The 18,997-nt window shown below is 39.1% G+C and overlaps 1 protein-coding gene across 1 annotated transcript in view; it reads left to right on the forward strand.

The window, feature by feature from the left end:
- The window catches only part of thada (THADA armadillo repeat containing), a 220,901-nt gene that overhangs the window by 141,703 nt on the left and 60,201 nt on the right, over positions 1-18,997 (forward strand).

Here is an 18,997-nt window from a genome sequence, read left to right on the forward strand (position 1 = left end):
AATTAGACTTGTGTAACTCATCAGATTGCTGCTTATGTGACAGCTCGGTGAACCATGCTTTTCTAAATACAGAGGCTCGCACCCCTCTAAAATTAAGATGTGTGTGTCGTAAATATTCACTGTGTACCACAACAGACAGTCCTCTCCTTTGATTTAACTGGTATTTTTTATTATGGTCATTAATTATACAATATCTCATGAAATAATCAACAGGCATGTCGCTGTAACAGTCTGTGATGATAATTTGCATATTCTCTTTGTGCAGACTTCTCTCACCTTTCAAAGATGCTCATGGGTTAAAGGGACTGTACACAGCCTGCGCTCTTAATGCAATAAAAGGTACTATCACAACCTGGCTGTTGGCATTATTTTAACCTGCAGATAGAGGACACTTTTTTTTCTGAGTATAAGGACCGGCCTTGCTTGTTAGAAGGTTAAAACTTGCTAATTTCACTCGCTGAGCTTCGGCTGCAGGTGCCACAGATCAGAGAGAGTCGTTTTAGATTTAAAGCAACTGGATTTCACCAATGCAACTGGCAACCCAAATGAGAGACTCATGAGTCATTCTGCTTTCTAATTGGATAATCGTCTAGAGAACCAAAACACCAAATTATAGCAAATAAATGGGACATGATGCTCAGTGTTTTTGTAACTAAGAATAAATCAATGCTAGATCGGTTGTCAGTAAAAAGTAATTTTGTTTTGAACATGTGTTACCTCATATCTGGGTGACACAAAAGTTTATGAAGTTTAAAATAAAAATCATACATGTGACTTACTGGGAAATTGTCCTAAATGAACTTCTCCAAATCTATGGGCCCATTAATGGATTACTTAACATTTGCACATGTGACTTTTCTTGAAGCTAACATTTAGAATAGAAATGTCAATGTGTTGTTTAACTTGCTTTTCATGTTAATTAATCGCCCAGAGAGAGATTGGAACTCATTAAGCCAATTCAGAATCGTTTCCATGTGAAATAATGACCAAGTTATTTAGAGATTATGTTTGGAAAAAAAAAAAAAGGGTGGATTGCATAATACAGCACTTTCTCTGTTGGAAAAAAAGAAAGATTTGCTGTATCACCCAGCCTTTTCTTACCAGATTCTGTAGTGTAAAACCATATGTTGTGTCTGGCACTGCCTATACTGCGGCAAATCTTTTTAAAGCTATTGTATTATTGGCCATAAACCGTAAACACTTTTAGCACAAGTGAACAGACAAGGCGGTGGCTCGTTAATATCAGAGGACAGCTCACAGCCGTTTAGACTAATGAGAGGGAGGGACGGTGTAAAGCACCATCCGCCGACAGGGAGAGGAGGAAGGAGGAGGGAGAGAGAGAGGAGCGGGAGAGAGAAAGGAGAACAGAGAGGAGGATGAAGAGGGAGAGCAGAGAAAGAGAGAAAGGAGAGAGGAGAAATGGGAGAAATAAGGGAGCGCTTGGAGGGAGCGCGAGAGAGAAAGGATGAAATGGGAGAAAGGAGAAGAGAGAAGAGGGTTGAGAAGGAGGAGGAGGGTGGGGAGGAGAGGGAGAGCAGAGAAATTGAGAAAGGAAGGGGGAAGGTGAGAGTGGGAGAATGAGAGAGCGAGGTAAGGGAGGAGTAGTTTTTTAAACAGGAAGGAAGAGAGAAAGCAGGGAGAAAGGTGGGAGAGTAGAGAAGGAGAGGAGAAAGTGGGACAAGAGGGAGAGAATGGAGAGAGAATGGGGTGGAGGGAGGGAAAAAGGAGAACAGAGGAGGAGGAGAGAGAGAGAGAGGGAGAGAGAGAGAGAGAGAGAGAGAGAGAAGTGGGATGAGAGGGTGAGAGAGAGAGGTAAGGGAGGAGTAATTTTTAAAGAGGAAGGAAGAGAGAAAACAGGGAGAAAGGTGGGAGAGGAGAGGAGAAGGTGGGACAAGAGGGAAAGAAAGGGGAGAGAATGGGGGTGGAGAGAGGGAGAAAGGAGAACAGAGAGGAGGAGGATGGAAAGAGAGAAGGGGTTGGGGAGGAGAGAGAGAGCAGAGAAGAGAGAGAAAGGACGGGAGAGAAGAGAAGAGGGGGTAGCAGAGAGATGGGTGGAGAGAGACATGGGAGAGGGAAGAGGGAGACAAGTAGGATGAAAGAAAGAGAGAGAGAGGTAAGGGAGGAGTAATTTTAAAGAGGAAAGAAGAGAAGGGAGAAGCAGGGAGAAAGGTGGGAGAGTAGAGGAGGAGAGAGGGATGTTAATGTGGGACAAGAGGGAGAAAAAGGAGAGAGAATGGGGTGGAGAGGAGAGGCAGAGCAGAAAGTGAGAAAGGAGGGGGAGAGGGGAGAATGGAGAGAGAGAGATTGGAGAGGCAAGAGGGAGACAGAAGTGAGATGAGAGGGTGAGAGAGAGAGGTAAGGGAGGAGTAATTTTAAAAGAGAAAGGGAGAGAGAAAGCAGGGAGAAACGTGGGAGAGGAGAGGAGGAGAGAGGGATGGGAACGTGGGACAGGAGGGAGAGAAAAAAAGAGAGAATGGGGTGGAGAGGGGGAGAAAGAACAGGGAGGAGGAGGGAGAGTGGAGGGGTTGGGGAGGAGAGGGAGAGCAGAAAGAGAGAGAAAGGAGGGGGAGAGGGGAGAGAGATGTGAGAGGCAAGAGGGAGACAGAAGTGGGATGTGAGGGGGAGAAAGAGACAGAGAGGAGATGAAGGAAGAGAGAAAACGGGGAGGAAGGTGGGAGAGGAGTAGCGAGGGAGGCGAAAGTGGGACAAAAGCGAAAGAACAGGAGGAGAATGGAGAGGGGGGAGGAGAGGGAGATCAGAAAGAGAGAGAAAGGAGGGGAGAGAGATGTGAGAGGCAAGAGGGAGACAGAAGTGGGATGCAAGGGGGAGAGAGAGGGGAGAATGAGACAGAGGAGAAGGAGAGAAGAGAGAAAGCAAAAGAGAAAGGTGGGAGAGTAGAGAGGGACGAGAAAGTGGGACAAAAGGGAGAGAAATGCGAGAGAATGGGGGGGTGGTGGTGGAGAGGGGGGAGAGCGGAGGAGGGAGGAGCGGCGCTTGTGCCGTACACTAACGTTCTGTCTGGGGTGTGTTGTTCACAGTTTGGGTAATGACGCTGATGTGAAATCCAGCTGTGAGGGCGAGAGAGAGGGAGGAGAAGAGGGGGGAGACGGAGCACGTGCAGCGTCTAGACCTGAGCGGGCTTGACACAGCAAACTGTCTGCAGGTTTTCACAGCACACTGGGTCTTATATGAGCTAAGTGTATGGTAACATGCAGGTGAAGAGAATGAGTGAATTATTGCCATAATAGTAGCCAAAGCCAAGAGAGCCAAAGCAAAGAGAGTCCATTTTTCTTGTCCAGAGGTTTGCAGACTTTTAATTTGAATTTCTGATTAAAAACATATTTATTGTGTTAGTACGTACCATTAAATTAAGTAGTATTTAGCCAGACTTTGGGCAACATCACAAAAGGTCACATTGACCCTCTTCTGGAGCAATGTTCATTCAGTTTCTAAGAACTGAACTAGTAGCCAGTACTGTCCTGACACTAAAATATGATTTCAATACTAAGGAATTCACACAATGATTCCAATACCAAGTTGAAGATGAAAAATTCTCCTTTTTAGCAATGAAATGTAGTTTTCATAGATAAAATAATAGTACCGTAAATTCCGGACTATAAGCCGCTACTTTTTTCTCACACTTTGAACGCTGCGGCTAATAAAAAGATGCGGCGAATAGGCGAGTTTCATTGTTGACAAAAGCGCGCGTTGCATGCTGGGAATTATTTTGGTCGGCGGCAAGAAACACTAATTCAACATGACGGACGGAACGAGAAAGCACGTAAAGGGTATTGATCCCGGTTATTTATCCACTCTAACGGCAGAGGACCCAAGACCATTTGACCAGAAATTGGTCATAAGCATCGATGGACGCCATTTTCAACCCCTACAAAAGGTGGACGAAACCAAATTTCTGGTCAGAATCGCCAGCTACCAGGCTAAATATTCACTTCGGCGATATCCACAATGACTTGGTGGAAACTCCTGGGCCATTCACAGCAGAAAAGATGAAAGCCTCCTAGAGTCTCGATGTGTTGTTGAACTTGTTGGAGTCCACGGTTTGTTAGGATCTTCTACGTTTGCTCTGCGGATGTTTGAAAGCCGTTTAATTCACCGTTAGCTGTTCTTTTCACTCAGAATACGAAAAAGACATTTTTCCTTCTTCCGTGCTTCTATTTGTGTGCATCCGATAACACAGCAGGAATTTACCATTATCGGGGATAAATACACAAGGTTACGCACTGTGTTTGACCGCTATCCTGTTTCTTGCCTCCGATCAAAATATTTCCCAGCATGCAACGCGGGCTTTTAATAACAATGACGTCAGCTGAAACTCGCTTATATATGGACGGATTCTTTGTTTGGCAAGTTGTCCATTCATATATACGGTTTATGGTTTGGCAACACACCGGATACGAGCAAAAAACACTGCTGTCTGTGCGGTTAACACATGGATCTAGGGCAGGGGTGTCCAAACTTTTTTCATCAAGGGCCACATATCTAAACACAGATGAAGCAGAGGGCTGATCGTGGGCCGTAGACTGGTGCTCAGTATGGTGAATAATTGAAATGTGTGCATGTTTAACACGAATAGCATGAATAAAGACTGATTGCTCATGCTAAGATCCTTAAAACCACATGCTAATTATTAAATATTCACTTTATTAAGGTAGATTTTCCAAAAACTTGCAGTTTAGAAGTAAATTTTTAAATGATGTAAGGTAATTTGGGCCAATTCACCTGGAAGCCTGAGGGCCAAGAAAAATTTGTCTGAGGGCCGCATTTGACCCACAGGCCATAGTTTGGACATGCCTGATCTAGGGTTGACATGAAGTTACTACAGTAGCGATACTGTCAGCGCACTCAAACAATTTATCGCCGCATGATAAAATAAGTTATGATGCTAAATTAACATTTAGTGAGGGGGATACGTCTCACCCGTGTGCGTAAATGATGAGAAGAAACGTCTCAAACTTCAGTAGCTGAACATCCGCTCATGCTTGAGTGATAAAACTAGCTCCGCCCCTGAGAGAGTCTGAAATCTGCTGAAATCCTCCAAGACACTGACATGATACAGACAGGACAGAGACTCTTTCTGCAGGAGACATGCGCAGTGGAGTGTGGGGAGAGACTGAATGATGCGCCAAGGAAGATGCTCGTTTGATTGTGTTTTGAACAGTTATTTTGTGCTTCGTGCACACACCCTCCTCACGGAAAACACGCGAAGAAATGCAGATGTTGCAGCTTTTAATTTAATGGTGATTGATGTGGCTGTCGAAGAAGGAAACAGCTGCTGCACGTGAGGCCAGCGTCAATGAGTCGATGGTGAGATTTTGGAGACGGCAGCGTGACGAACTGACTCAATATAAAAAGACAACAAAAACTTTCAGAGGCGATAAAAGCAGACAGCCCGAACTTAATAACGTTCTTGAAGATGTGGACACCTGCGGCTTATATTCAGGTGTGGCCTATATATGTACAATTTAAAAATTTTGATCAAATTTAGTTGATGTAGAGTATATTCAGGTGCGCTCAATAGTCTGGATTTTATGGTACTTTCTTTCTCTTAGCATATTCATTCTGATGAAGCTCAAACTCATTAGAAAAATGAGTCGCCCGGTGCCCACATTTTACTTCTAAACCCTGAAAAAGAAACTTATGTGTCGAAACACGTAGGCTGGTCCATGTCTTAATAAACGACTTTTCATTTTTGTACACAAGAATGACTCAGATCTTTTCAGCTTGACTATCATTCACATTTCTACTTTGGTATTTGTGAAGTTATATCTCTGTTCCTGCATACAAAACTGTTCAGAAAATCTCAAAATTTATCCTGTTAATATTAGGGATGTAACAATATCCAAATGTCTCGGTGCGATATTTTCACGATATACATCTCACGGTCCGATATTTATTGCGATATTTTGTGGAGACTAATATGATACTTTTTCCTCGTAAAATGCCTTGACAAGACTTAATCCAAAGAATTTAGACTTAAAAGTGTTTAGAACTGTTATTTCTTCTTGTAGTCTACACTGAAATGCAGCAAAGGATCATGGTCTATGTAGTTCCCTCTGACTTGTAATTCGATATATTGTGATGGTCCACGATATTATTGTGAGAACTTTGGTGATACGATATCACTCTATTTCGGTTATTGTTACATCCCTAGTCAACATGTTTTTACCTATTATCTAGTTCCGATATTATTTCTCAATTTGATTTGTCAATTAGTATCTGATTTATTTTTTTTATTTTTTTTACTTTTGACAACCCCTAGTAACCAGACAGTACCAGAAAAATGCATTGACAATAAGTGCAATTGGGAATCAAATACTCACAAAATATTAAAACATTAAACGGTTCAAGTATTTTGATTGAGTGAAAATTTCATTGATTATAAATGTCCTAAATTACCAATTTAACTGCTGTCCCCGATCCTTCTGTATTTTCTCTATTTGACAGTGCACCATCAGAATCTGGGTATGATTAACCTTATGGTCTGTTTTACCTGACATTAACTATCATTACATTGAAACTGTATCTTAAAACAGATCAGGATCAGGACTGACCATTTTACAAAACATCCCATTACAAACTATTAGAAACAGTTTTGTGAAAGTCATCTGGATTTATTTTAAAGAAAGACTCCGTCCACCTTTCACCTTGAAACCATGTCCAGATGCCTTCAGAGGCTTTACGCTCCATTTGAAGAAGAGCCTGTGTCTCTAACATGTCTCGTTCTGTGGCTGATGTGTTGGCATGAAATTGTCCTGTCTTTTTAAACAGTGGGTAGTCGATGAATCGCCATATTTTTAAAATGACGCAGTGGGACAAATATGAAGCTTGTTCTTTTACATAAATGACTATCATATTTATAATTTCATATTGAATAGTTTGGTAAATCTTTTTAAAACTTAAATCTTCCAAATAAAGGACTGTGATTTTTGTATCTTTTGCTCTTGTTTTCGTAATTCAGTCAATGTCGGTGTCTTATTTTAAAGCTGCACTATCTTGGCCAGGCTGGTGCCATTTAGTGCTTCCGCTCAATTTCATTTCTCTCTAGCAACTAGTTCAGGAATCGGAATACACTAGACGGTTTACAAGAACCCCGGAAGTTGTAGACCACGCACCAGCCAATCAGCGAAGAGCTGTGAAGCCGTGACAAACTCAAACACCTGTCTGGGTCCCTTTTGTGGTACTGCACAACAGTAAACAAAGCGGTCGAGATGGATGTAGATGAAGACATATATTATGTGTTGGCAACGATTCCCGAGATCGAGGATTTAAAGCCAGAACAAGGAGAATGTCTGGTGAATTTTATCAAGGGGAAAGTCATTATTGCCCTTCGGAGCTTTACAAACATCTCAACCAAATAGCAGCGATTGGTTAAATACAAAAAGTACTCACCTACCGTCGAGTGAATGAATCCTAATGCTGCGTTGATGGTTTCCACAAAGTGAAAATGAATCAGGTTAGCACTGTGTAGCTTTCTCTGTAAATATTTTATTAATTAGCTTGGAATGTTCTACCAGGAAAACCATGCAATTGTTATTGCATGTGCAGGGTCACCTTTCCACAGATCTTGGCTTGTACCTTGGCCTGGTGAGGCATCGTGCTTTTCTCGATGGAGACAAATTTCTGTGTTTACATTCCAAGCAAAGCAATGACATCTTCATGAAGACAAGCAGGTGGCAGATCCAAGAAAAGTTAGTGTATTTGACCAGTTGGACAATGATGTAGATCTTTTAATCCATAATATCTACAGTATCACTTTTTATTTGTACAAATACACTGACAAATTATTTAAGCTCTTGTAAATCTTGAATGCAACTACTAGTATTTCCATTAAAGGTCTTATATTTCACATAACTGACTCTTGCAAGCTTTAAGCCATGTTATAATGCTGTTGTCAGAAATATTCCTGGAGTTGTGTTTTGTTTCAATTCACACATGTTTGAATAATTCTGGATTATTAGTCTCTGCATTTTCAAAGTTCGAAATGCTTTGTTCCACGTTGTGATGTCATGAAGCGGTAGATTTCAAGTTATATCTACTTTTTACCTTTAGAGCAGCAGAGATTGGAAAGGGCTGGAATTATCCATATGATTTTAATGAAGGTGGAGTTTAAACAGACAGTGGAGCACTTCCTGTATTAGTTTGAGAGAAGAACTTAGCCTAAATACGCAGGATTTGTGTGTTAAACATGTATGACTGAAACAAAACACAACTCCAAGTCTGTTTTTGAAGAGGAAACAACATTAAAACAGATCAGAAAACAGCGTACCATGGGCCCTTTGAAGTTGGAGCATTGTAGTATCTTCCAGCTGACCCAAACATGTCGAAAGTTCACCGCTGAGTTTGTATCTTTGCCTCTCGACCTGAAGCCCCCCGCGTCACGTGTTCCAGGTTTATACGAACCAGGTGCTGCGGTCCTTTTCACTTTAAATATTTGATACGTTTTAAAACAGACCGTTTCTCCTCTGTCTGTCCCGTGCACATGACCCACAGATGAATCGCATCAGTTTATGGAGCATGGATTAACATGGAGCCGTCTGAACTGCCCCGTCAAACTGTCAAACCCTGTCACTGCTTTGGAATGATTACAGTGCCAGGATCATCAGGCTGCATTAATCTTTAGGTGAAGTGAAATAAAATGGAATGGAAAAGCGTTGTACATTTTGGAGTAAGTTTCAATATACTGTGTTACTGTGTTGGACGAAGCAAATGTCCGGGCTTCGTAAGGGTCAAAGGAATATTTTCTTCAAGACTTCCAGGCAATGGATGGTACATTTTTGTCTAAACCCTGGTCAACCAAACATCCAGGTCTCTGATGATATTCTGTTTGTGCAGTATTTGTTGTTTTGTCAAAATGAAATGTACTGACAAATGTATCAAGAAATTATGATGTTGTTTATTTTGATTGAAAAATACCCAAGTTGTAGCAGGAATATTATTTGGTTTTGTTCTGTTCTGTTAGTCGTAGCAGTAACACAAGTACTAATAGTTGTTGTAGTAGTTGTTGCAGTTGTAATAATAGGTTCTAGTAGTGTCTATAGTAATTTTAGATGTAGTAGTAGTAGTAGTAGTAGTAGTAGTAGTAGTAGTAGTCGTAGTAGTAGTCGTAGTAGTAGTAGTAGTCGTAGTAGTAGCAGTAGCAGTAGCAGTAGCAGTAGCAGTAGCTGTAGTTGTAGTTGTAGTAGGTGCAGTAATTTTAGTAGTAGTAGTAGTAGTAGTAGTAGTAATAGTAGTAGTAGTAGTAGTAGTAGTAGGTGTTGTTGTAGTAGTTGTTCTTGTTGTTTCTGTAGTAGGTGTAGTAGTTGTAGTAGTAGTAGTAATTGTATTAGTAGTAGTAGTGCTAGCAGTTGTAGTTGTAGCAGTAGTTGTGGTAGTTGTTGCACTGGTAGTAGTTGTAGCAGTTGTAGTAGTTGTTGTTGCAGTAGCAACTGTAGTAGTAGTAGTAGTTGTAGTTGTAGTTGTAGTAGTTGTCACATTAGTAACTGTAGCAGTAGTACTTGTAGTAGTAGTTGTTGTTGCAGTAGTAGCTGTAGCAGTAGTAGTAGTAGTAGTTGTTGCAGTAGTAGTTGTAGTCGTAGTTGTAGTAGCAGCAGCAGTAGTAGTAGTAGTAGTTGTTGTTGTTGTTGCAGTGGTAGTTGTAGTCGTAATTGTAGTAGCAGCAGCAGCAGTAGTAGTAGTTGTAGTTTTTGTTGTTCTTGCAGTAGTAGCTGTAGTAGCAGTTGTAGTAGCAGTACTTGTTGTAGTAAAAGTGCAAGTAGCAGCTAGTAGAAGGTAAAGCATAGACTGAATAGTTTCTACCTCTTGATCTTTCACTACAGAGCTTTATCTGTTTGTTTTGACTGGTACAGAAATAATTGCTCCCAAATATTCTCAGTGTTTTTTCTTTTCTATGGTACAAGTCTTTCTTTCAACACTTTCCCGAACCCATTATGCTGCTTTTTTACTGTACTAATACAAGATGTCAACAACCTTTAGTTAACAAAGCCCCATATGAGTTTTCTGAACACAAAACCTGCTAAAAGCTCTGATCCTCGTTTAATCCATGTGAGTGAATTGCAGTTTGTGTGATGTTTTGCATATGTTTTACACCTGTGTTTATTGATTGAAAAATCCAAGGTCTTCCAGCCTGTTTAATCCTCTCGAGCACAGCCACAGCTCTCATTTAAAGCAGTTTTTAATGGAGTCTGCGTTTGGTCCAGCCACAGGTTTGCACACGAGAATGTTCACGTTAAAGCCGGTGGAGGTTTAAATAAATACAGGTGTAGAGCACAAAGGCTGTTTGTGATCAGACCTCAGCTTCTCGTAGAAATGCTGTTAACTGGAACATTTACAGTGAGGCAGGACTAGCTACTCTCCTCATTATAAATACATTCACACCGGCTTTCATTTCTGACATGTGTTGTACAGTTGGTTAGACTTACTTTGTGTATCTGACTCTAGCGGTTGGCAATAAAACAAATATCTGTGTTACTGTTTACATTTTTTGACAGTTTTCAGACAGTGTTTCGCTAATTCAACAGAAATGCACTTAAACATGTGCTGAAACGTATTTATAGTTGAGGTCTGAGTACCAGGCAAAAGTGAAAGGACTGTAATTGACCACTGAAGTGCTCTCACAGTTTGAAAAGCAGTAAATCAGAGGAGGAAAGAGTACTAAAAATGACTTTAGAATATTACTCTAGTAAAAGTACAAAGTAGTGATCCAAGAAAGTAAGTACGGTACTCAAGTAAAAGTAAAAAGCAGTTTACCTTATTTATGTAAGAGTAACTTAAGAGTAACTGTTGGGACACAACGTCTGAAATGTAATTTGAGGTAAATATAATTTGGGACCAAGTCATTGTTTTGCAAGTCTCAAGTAAGTCTCAAGTCTTTGACCTCAAGTCCAAGTCGAATCTTGAGTCACTGGCCCATAAGTCCAAGTCAAGTCCAAGTCGTCTGATTTGAACTACAAGTCATTTCAAGTCTTTAAACTAAATTACCAAATACAGCTTAAATTTTCTCGATTTATATGAATATTAAGTGAAATTGTACTTAAAAAGCTTTTTTTTTTTTTTTTAAATGTCTTGAAAAGATTTTAGTGTGAATTATTATTGTCAGAACAGAAAGAATTAAGATTTAAAAGAGTTATTTTGTCATGTAGTCTGCAGTGAAGTGGAAGGATCATGTTCTTTGTTGTTCCCTCTGTTTTGCTGTACTGTTTTGTATATTACTCTAAGATATTTGAGGATACTATACCACAGTACTTCAGTTACATCCAAAGTAACAAACAGAGAAGTGGGACGGACATGTTCCAGTTTGTTCCTGTAAAATTAAGAACCACATTATCAGCTATAAAGAGAAAGGTATTTTCAAAAATATTTTTAACAGAAGCATCAAGTCTTCTCAAGTCACAGGGCTCAAGTCCAAGTCGAGTCCCAAGTCTTAGTCCATTTTATCAATTTAAGTCTCAAGTCCTAAAAATAGTGACTCAAGTGTGACTCGAGTCCTGGTTTTGACCTTCAAGGTTAGAAACATAAATGTTCAAGTCATTTCATATTGTCAAAGTAAGGCTTTTGACACAGTAGGAACAGTAACCAACACTTTTACTGAAGTAAGAGTACTTTTACTTTGATAAAATAATACTTGAGTAGGAGTATGCTCAAGTATGCTGATAAGTATTCTGGAAAGTCCAATTTGTAGTAAAGTAAATGTAGTAAATGTAACTACCCATCTCTGCATTTAAAGGAATAATTTGGGTTTTTTGACATGAATCTGTATGGCATCTCTGTCAGCAGTGTCGTGCATCCACACTGACTTACCTCCGACAGCGTCCGATGAGCCGAGATCCTGGCCGGTTTTGGTGCTGACGAAAGTAGTCCGACAAATTGGCTGCATTTTTCTTCTCAAAACAAGACATGTTCAAAAGAGTGACACATTTGCATCACAAAACCTTTGTCAACGAAAAAGTCAGACCTCATAATCGCTTGGCACTATTCTCTCTCCGTTTGTATCACTGTGTTGTAATTTTTGTAACTATTCATATTATTAGTTTTCACATTTTCATATTAAAGTAAATGTGACTTAATGTTCATAAATCTTCTCTATATATCCAAAAGTCTTGAATGAGAATAAAAGAATTGTTTATTCTTCCATCAACTACAAGATCTTTGTGCTTCAACCCTATCCCTTTTACCACACTATAAATTCTGCAGACTCCCTAATTATAAACATACAAATATACAGTACTGATTATTTTGTATACCTTGTTACACAGTTGACTTTGATGCCTCGGTGATTGGCTGGAGTGCGGTGGTCCTACAGTAAATGCAGTTATAAACGGGTCTTTCTTGTGGTCCTCCATGTTTTTAATTGGCCTATATATTCAACAATACTCTGTTGTCCACTGAGCTAAATTAACGGTTAAAGCCAATACTGAACCTAATGACATTTTATTATAGTTGTCCATTGATGTCTTTGTTATTTTTGTGGTTTCTGATTTTTAACTAAGACCTGTAACTATGGCGACCGACTGTAAAACTAACCAGTGGCACCATCTAATACAAAGAGAGAAAAACCCAGGTTAAATTTGCGGTCTGTTTGAGGTTAAAGAACATTATAAAAGCTATTAAAAGGTTGAACTGTTGAGCCTCTTAGTATTTTTGTTGTTTGATTTAGCTTTCAGAATCTGTTTCCCTGCATAGATAGATAGATGGAACTGTGTGAAAGAAAAGGAGAAATAACTCTAGACAGGTTTTATATTTTACAATCACTCTTCAAAGTAGCCACCCATTGCTTTGTTGACAGCGCTGCAAACCTTTGGCCTTTTCTCAGTGAGTTTCATGCTGAAGTCACCTGAAATGGTTTTCTCTACACAGGTGTACAATAGTCAAATGCCAAGTAGTGATCAAAGATGGCTCTAGGGAGGAATCTGAAATATAAAACATATTTTGCGTATGCACTTTTTTTATTACTGTAAATTCTGGACTATAAGCCGCTACTTTTTTCTCACACTTTGAATCCCTCAGCTGATAAAACAATGCGGTGAATATATGGACGTATTTTTGTTTGTCGGATACGTGCAGCCTGAGTGCAGAAAACGCCGTTGTCTGTGCCGTTAACATGATAAATAAGTTATGATGCTAAATTAACTTTATTGAGTGGGATACGACATCATGACCTGTATGTGTTAAATGAAGTTGAGTGTGTAAATGCCAAGAAGAAACGTCTCAAACTTCAGTAGCCGGATATCCACTCATACCTGATCGATAAAAAAACTAACCTATCCTCCAGGAGAGCCTGAAATCTTGCTGAAATCCTCCAAGACACTGACATGAAGACAAGACAGGTCAGCGGCTCTTTCTGCAGGAGACATGTGCAGTAGAGCGGGAGGGTGATGTACCGAGGAAGATGCTCGTTTGATTGAGTTTTGAAGAGTTATTTTGCGCTTCATACTAGGGATGGGCATGATTAGACGATTAATCGATAATTGATCATTAAGAATTTCATAGATTATGTTAATTTTATTCGACAAACCGAATGTAGGTTGCTGTGCGTAGCGTGACCAAACAGGGGTCCGTACATGTGTCTCTCTGCACTCAGAAGGAGCAAGCAGACACAAACAGTCAGTCAGTCTGCAACGTACCGAAGCGCAAATGCGTATTTAACGATGACTTGTACAAGAAATTCCACGCTTTCCGCTCCAGTCGGGACAAGTGTGAGTCCATGTGCACAGTGTACAAACCAGCACATATGTTTCGGTGTCCAGTGGGAAAAAGTTTTGCCAGGTGAGAGTCGCGCAATGTGGATGACGAGTCCCGACCTCCCACCCCCCGTACGGTGTCCTGGTTTTGACAAACGCAGATATGGTCACACTAACATGTATTCCACTGAGTCGTGTCACATCAGCGCTCAAGAGCTGTTTTTTTTTTCTTTGCTTAATTTATGCAAATTAGCCATGCGGTTTTAAGTTTCATTTCTGTGAGAGTTGTGCAAATCTGCATTAAACACATTCTAATGTCAAACGGGCTGATGTGGCTCTAGAGTGGTTACGGTTTATATGTTGTAAAGTTGAATTTATTTATGCAGATTAGTAGTGCAGATAGTAATAATAATGATGATCATTTTAATATAAAAAAAAACCTTTAATGATTAATCGATAATCGATCGTTAATTCTCCCTACGATCGATTAAGAAAATTTTATCGAATGCCCATCCCTACTTCATACACACACCCTGCTCATGGAAAACACACAAAGAAACGCAGATAATACAGCTTTTTAGTTAACGGTGACTAATGTAGCTGTGGAAGAAGTAAACAAAGCTGCTGCACGTGAGCTCGGCATCAATAAGTCGATGGTGAGATTTTGGCGACGGCAGTGTGACGAACTGTGACTCAATGCAAAAAGACAACAAAAGCTTTCAGAGGCCATAAAAGCAGACGGCCCGTACTTGAAAACATACTTGAAAACGTTCTTGAAGACGTGGACACCTGTGGCTTATATTCAAGTGCAGCCTATATATGTACAGGTTTAAAATTTAGTTGATGTGGCTTATATTCAGGTGCGCTCAATAGTCCGGAAATTACGGTAACTACATTCTAGGTCTGCAAGAGTAATAAGAATGAAAGGCGCCAATTTCTGAAGTGACATAATTTCCTCCACAAACGACAAAATACCCTGCCTTATTCTGCATAAAAACTGCTAGTCTAGATCTGCACATAAATGCGATTCCGGTATTAGTTTGCTTATTCATATTGTACGTTTTTTGTCAGTTCTTCAAGACATGTTTAAAGTGCCCAAATTATGTTATTTTCTGATCTGTGTTATAATGTTTCCTCATCACAAACAAACCTGGAGTTGTGTTTTGTTTCATTCACACTTTTAACACAAACCCTGCATATTTAGGCTTCTCTCAAACAGAAAACAGGTTGTTCAGGAAGTGCTCCACTGTGTTTTTAAACTCCATACACCTTCAAAACAAACTCCAAGTATGTTTTTGATGAGGTAACAATATTATAACCTGGTTTAAAGCTCACAAGAGTCAAGTTTGCATAATACAGAACCTTTAAAATGTGAACTTTTATCAAAATCCTTTTAACAAATACAAAAAAATCAGGAAGAAATGCAATTATGTATAGGCTATATTATATATTTTTTTTCTACATTTAATACGTTTATAGTCTTGATGTCCTCAGCCAGAATCTAACCAAAGAGAAAATGATTAAATTGAAAAAGTGTGTCTAAACTTTTGACTTGCAGAGCACTTTAGCTTTAATCACAACACGCTGTCTTCAAAAAAAAAAAAAAAAAAAAAAAAAACCTTGCAAGATGTAAACATTTTTCACACAGCATGGGGTTGTTCATGTCCGTTCACCATGACACACAGACGTTTTCAGTTTGACACGCTCCCATTCTCCCGCTCGGCTCCGCCCCCTCATCACGGTGTCATTACTGCGCCCCTGCCCCTATTATAACCATTATGCCATGCTTATTTGGCCCCCGGACCCCCCTTTGAGGATCAGGTTGCACAGTAACTTGGCCCATCTCTGGAGGAATGTGCTGCTTCCCGCTCCTTTGTCGAGTGAGGGGCCAGATTGAGTTGCGCTAAGTTTCATAAGATCTTCTAAATGCGCGTGTGTGTGTGTTTGTGGGTATATGGTGTAAAGCTAATTGAGCTGGCTGTCAAACTTGGATCCGAGTTCTGGAGTGGTACAGCGAAGAGGAGGAGCTGTGTTTTAAGAGGAACATTTGAGAAAAGAGTTAGATTTCCAAGTAGCAACTGGACTAAATCAGGTCAAATCAGCAGAAAACAAGACTTAAAGGAGCTGTACCTGATTTTTCTGTCTTAAAAAAATGCAAAAAGCAGGATTAGTTCATTTTAAATCATTTGCAGTGATCCAAAGTTATTCCTAATGCATTCCTAGCCTGTTAAATATTCACTGTGATGAGTTTATAAGTGCTTTTTTGCAACTTACAGAGGCCAGACTGAAATTTTGCCATCATGGTAAAGCTCAAAACTAACAGTGTACTTCTTGATTTTAACTGGTTTTCAGATGATAAATGGTTTATAACTGGATGCAGACAACGCTCAGCTGCCTCATTTTCACACCATTTCAAGTAGCAGAACAAGAAGTATTCCAACTGAGCCAGACACACTTGTGATCAGGACTAAACTATGGGTCTTTGTTCGACAACAGGTCTACTAGTATATCAAGTTTAAACCAGGACTAAGATGGGTCTAAACAGAAATACACCATGACAAATCAGAAACAGGATGCCCGTGTCATTGCAGAGATATAACACAATAAAAATAAACAAAGCAATTAAAGGGACAGTCTGGATTTTTGGACATAGGACCTCATTTCCTAGTGAGCCAGAGTGTTGGAGACGTGTGGAGACACTATTTAAAAATATTCCATCCAGTCCTTGTATTTGCAGAGGTCGATGTAAATGTCTGTCGATAGAATAATTTTGGAAGTAAAACCAACCTTGCATTTGAAGGAGTTATGTCTGAGCAACAGCAGCAGCAGTGAGTTGTACTTCCTGAAACAAAGCTCAGCACCGGTGGACTGATATCACCTAACACCTATCTTACCGGCAAATTAAAATTCAGCTGCTGCTCAGAAAATAGTCCCTCAACATGCAATGATTCATGCGATGCAAGGTTAATTTTATTTCAAACATTATTCTATCGACACAAACATTTACATCGACAGTTTGGTGTAATAATACATTTGCTTTGGGAGTTTTGTGGAGTGGGAAAGACTGTTTTTATTGGCAGAATAACTATGGCCATTGACATGCACTAGCCGAGCACCAGCGACCTCTGCAAATACAAGGACTGGATGGAATATTTTTTTAAAAGTGTCTCCACACGTCTCCAACACTCTGGCTCACTAGGAAATGAGGTCCTATGTCCAAAATTTTGACACACACAAGGCGAAAAACATGTAGTTCATAAGTGAATCGAAAAACATGATTTAAATATTTCATTTTCCAGCTCCAACCGTGCACTGATCTCTGGCTAAAATGTCAAAACACAAATTAAATAAGGAGTACAAGCCAAAACAATGTTGAAACAAATACAAGTGTTACGACCCAGCTCGCTTGGGGTGGGGGAAGTAACCAAAAAAAAAAACAAGATGTTAAATGGAATAAATTAAATAATGTTTAATTAACAGGGTTGTAAAAGGTAACTTAACAAAACAGACTAAAATATACAAAAAATAAACTCAACTAAGAAACAGAATTAACAGAGAACAAGTTTTGTGCCATAAAACGGGTCACTCAGGCTTACACAAAAACAAGTTGTTAACTAAAGAACACACACAAACTAAAACACAAGTGCCCCAAAGTACCAACAAGACATTACGTAATTCTAATTTCTAAAAAACTTGAATTAATTAGTTGACGTTAATGAAGATCTTGTACTTTCAGAATGATTTTATTTTAGTAATTAATTTCTGGAACAATTACTGTGTCCTTATAACGAACACTAAGCTGTTTGTATTTAAATAGTTAAGTTGTGTATTTTAGTCTAATGTTAGTTTCCAGCGTTTTTATCGACCTAAATAGCAGCTATAATGTTTGACTATTTAGGGCTTGTTTGAATGTACTCCATTGGGGAAGGCACTTGAATGTGTTTTTCCTGTGACATTTAAAAATGTCAGTGGTGATGTAAGCAGGATAATAAAATAATATTACTTTTGGCCAAACTGGGACGCAGATTTAATTAGCTGTGTACGCGACCTGCCCCAGCGCCTTTCTAGAAATGACAAGGTATCAAAGTTTAGTGTTAAGAAGAAACTTTGAAAATCAGGTCAGTGATTATTGACACCATACAAAAACCTTAAATGGCTCTACTTCAAGTGTACTATAGAATGTTATGCTTATATATTGCAATGTAACCATCTTTGTTTTTTGGTCATTTAAATATGCACATATATATATTTTTAAATTTAACAATAAAATAAAACAAAATCCAAAAGCCAGTCCAATCCAGTGTTATTTGTACAGCATATTTTACCAACTTAAAGTCTCCATAAATTAATAAAATCTCCTATAAATTAAGATATTAAATAAAACAAAGCATGAAATAAATAAGTAATAAATAAATAATAAATAAGAAAAAAAAAAGTAAATTGAAAAATACCAAATAAAATCAATAATTAAAAAAAAAAAAATAATAATAATAATAATAATAATAATAACAATAACAATAATAATAATAATAATAATAATAATAATAATAAATAATAATAAACAGTCAGGGGACCACATAATTCTCATGCCGTGCTAAAAGCTGGTGAGTAAAAGTGCGTTTTTAAACAAGACTTAAATTAACTGGCTGAAGTGTGGCTGATGAATTGGCTAATGTGAGGGGGGGAGAGCGTTCCAAAGTTTGGGGCCCGGTCACCCCAGAGTCACCCCGGCTTTTGAGTCTTGTTTTTGGGACGACGACTTGGAGCTGGCCCTCAAACCTCAGAGCGTGTGAAGGAAAGTAGAAACAATGAGGTCGGAAAAGTACGTTGGGGCCAGTCCATGAAGAGCTTTAAAAACAAATGTTTAAATCAACTCTAAAATGAACAGGGAGCCAGTGCAATGAGGATAAAATAGATGTAATGTGTACTCTACGACGTGTCTCGGTTAAAAGACGTGCTGCAGAATTTTGGACTAACTGTAAGCGTGACAGGTTTGCTTGGCTGATACCAGTGCACAGGGCGTTACAGTAGTCAAGACGTGAAATAAAATACATAGAAAATACAGGATGTGCTACAGTGTGTTTTTAAACTACATATAATTTCACTAGAATCATATCATGTGGGTGTAATTTTAATCCTGGAACTTGAAAACTACCGCTTCATGACATTATGAGTATTTTGAGTTTTGGAGATGCAGACAGACTAATAATAAAGGTTACTTAAAAATGTTTGAATGAAACAAAACACAACATTATAACATGGCTTTAAGCTCACAAGTCAATTTCGTGTAATATAGGGCA

The sequence above is a fragment of the Boleophthalmus pectinirostris genome, unplaced genomic scaffold (genome assembly GCF_026225935.1).
Source record: "Boleophthalmus pectinirostris isolate CB_2022bp ecotype Guang Dong unplaced genomic scaffold, ASM2622593v1 HiC_scaffold_5, whole genome shotgun sequence".
Taxonomy (NCBI): Eukaryota; Metazoa; Chordata; class Actinopteri; order Gobiiformes; family Gobiidae; genus Boleophthalmus; species Boleophthalmus pectinirostris.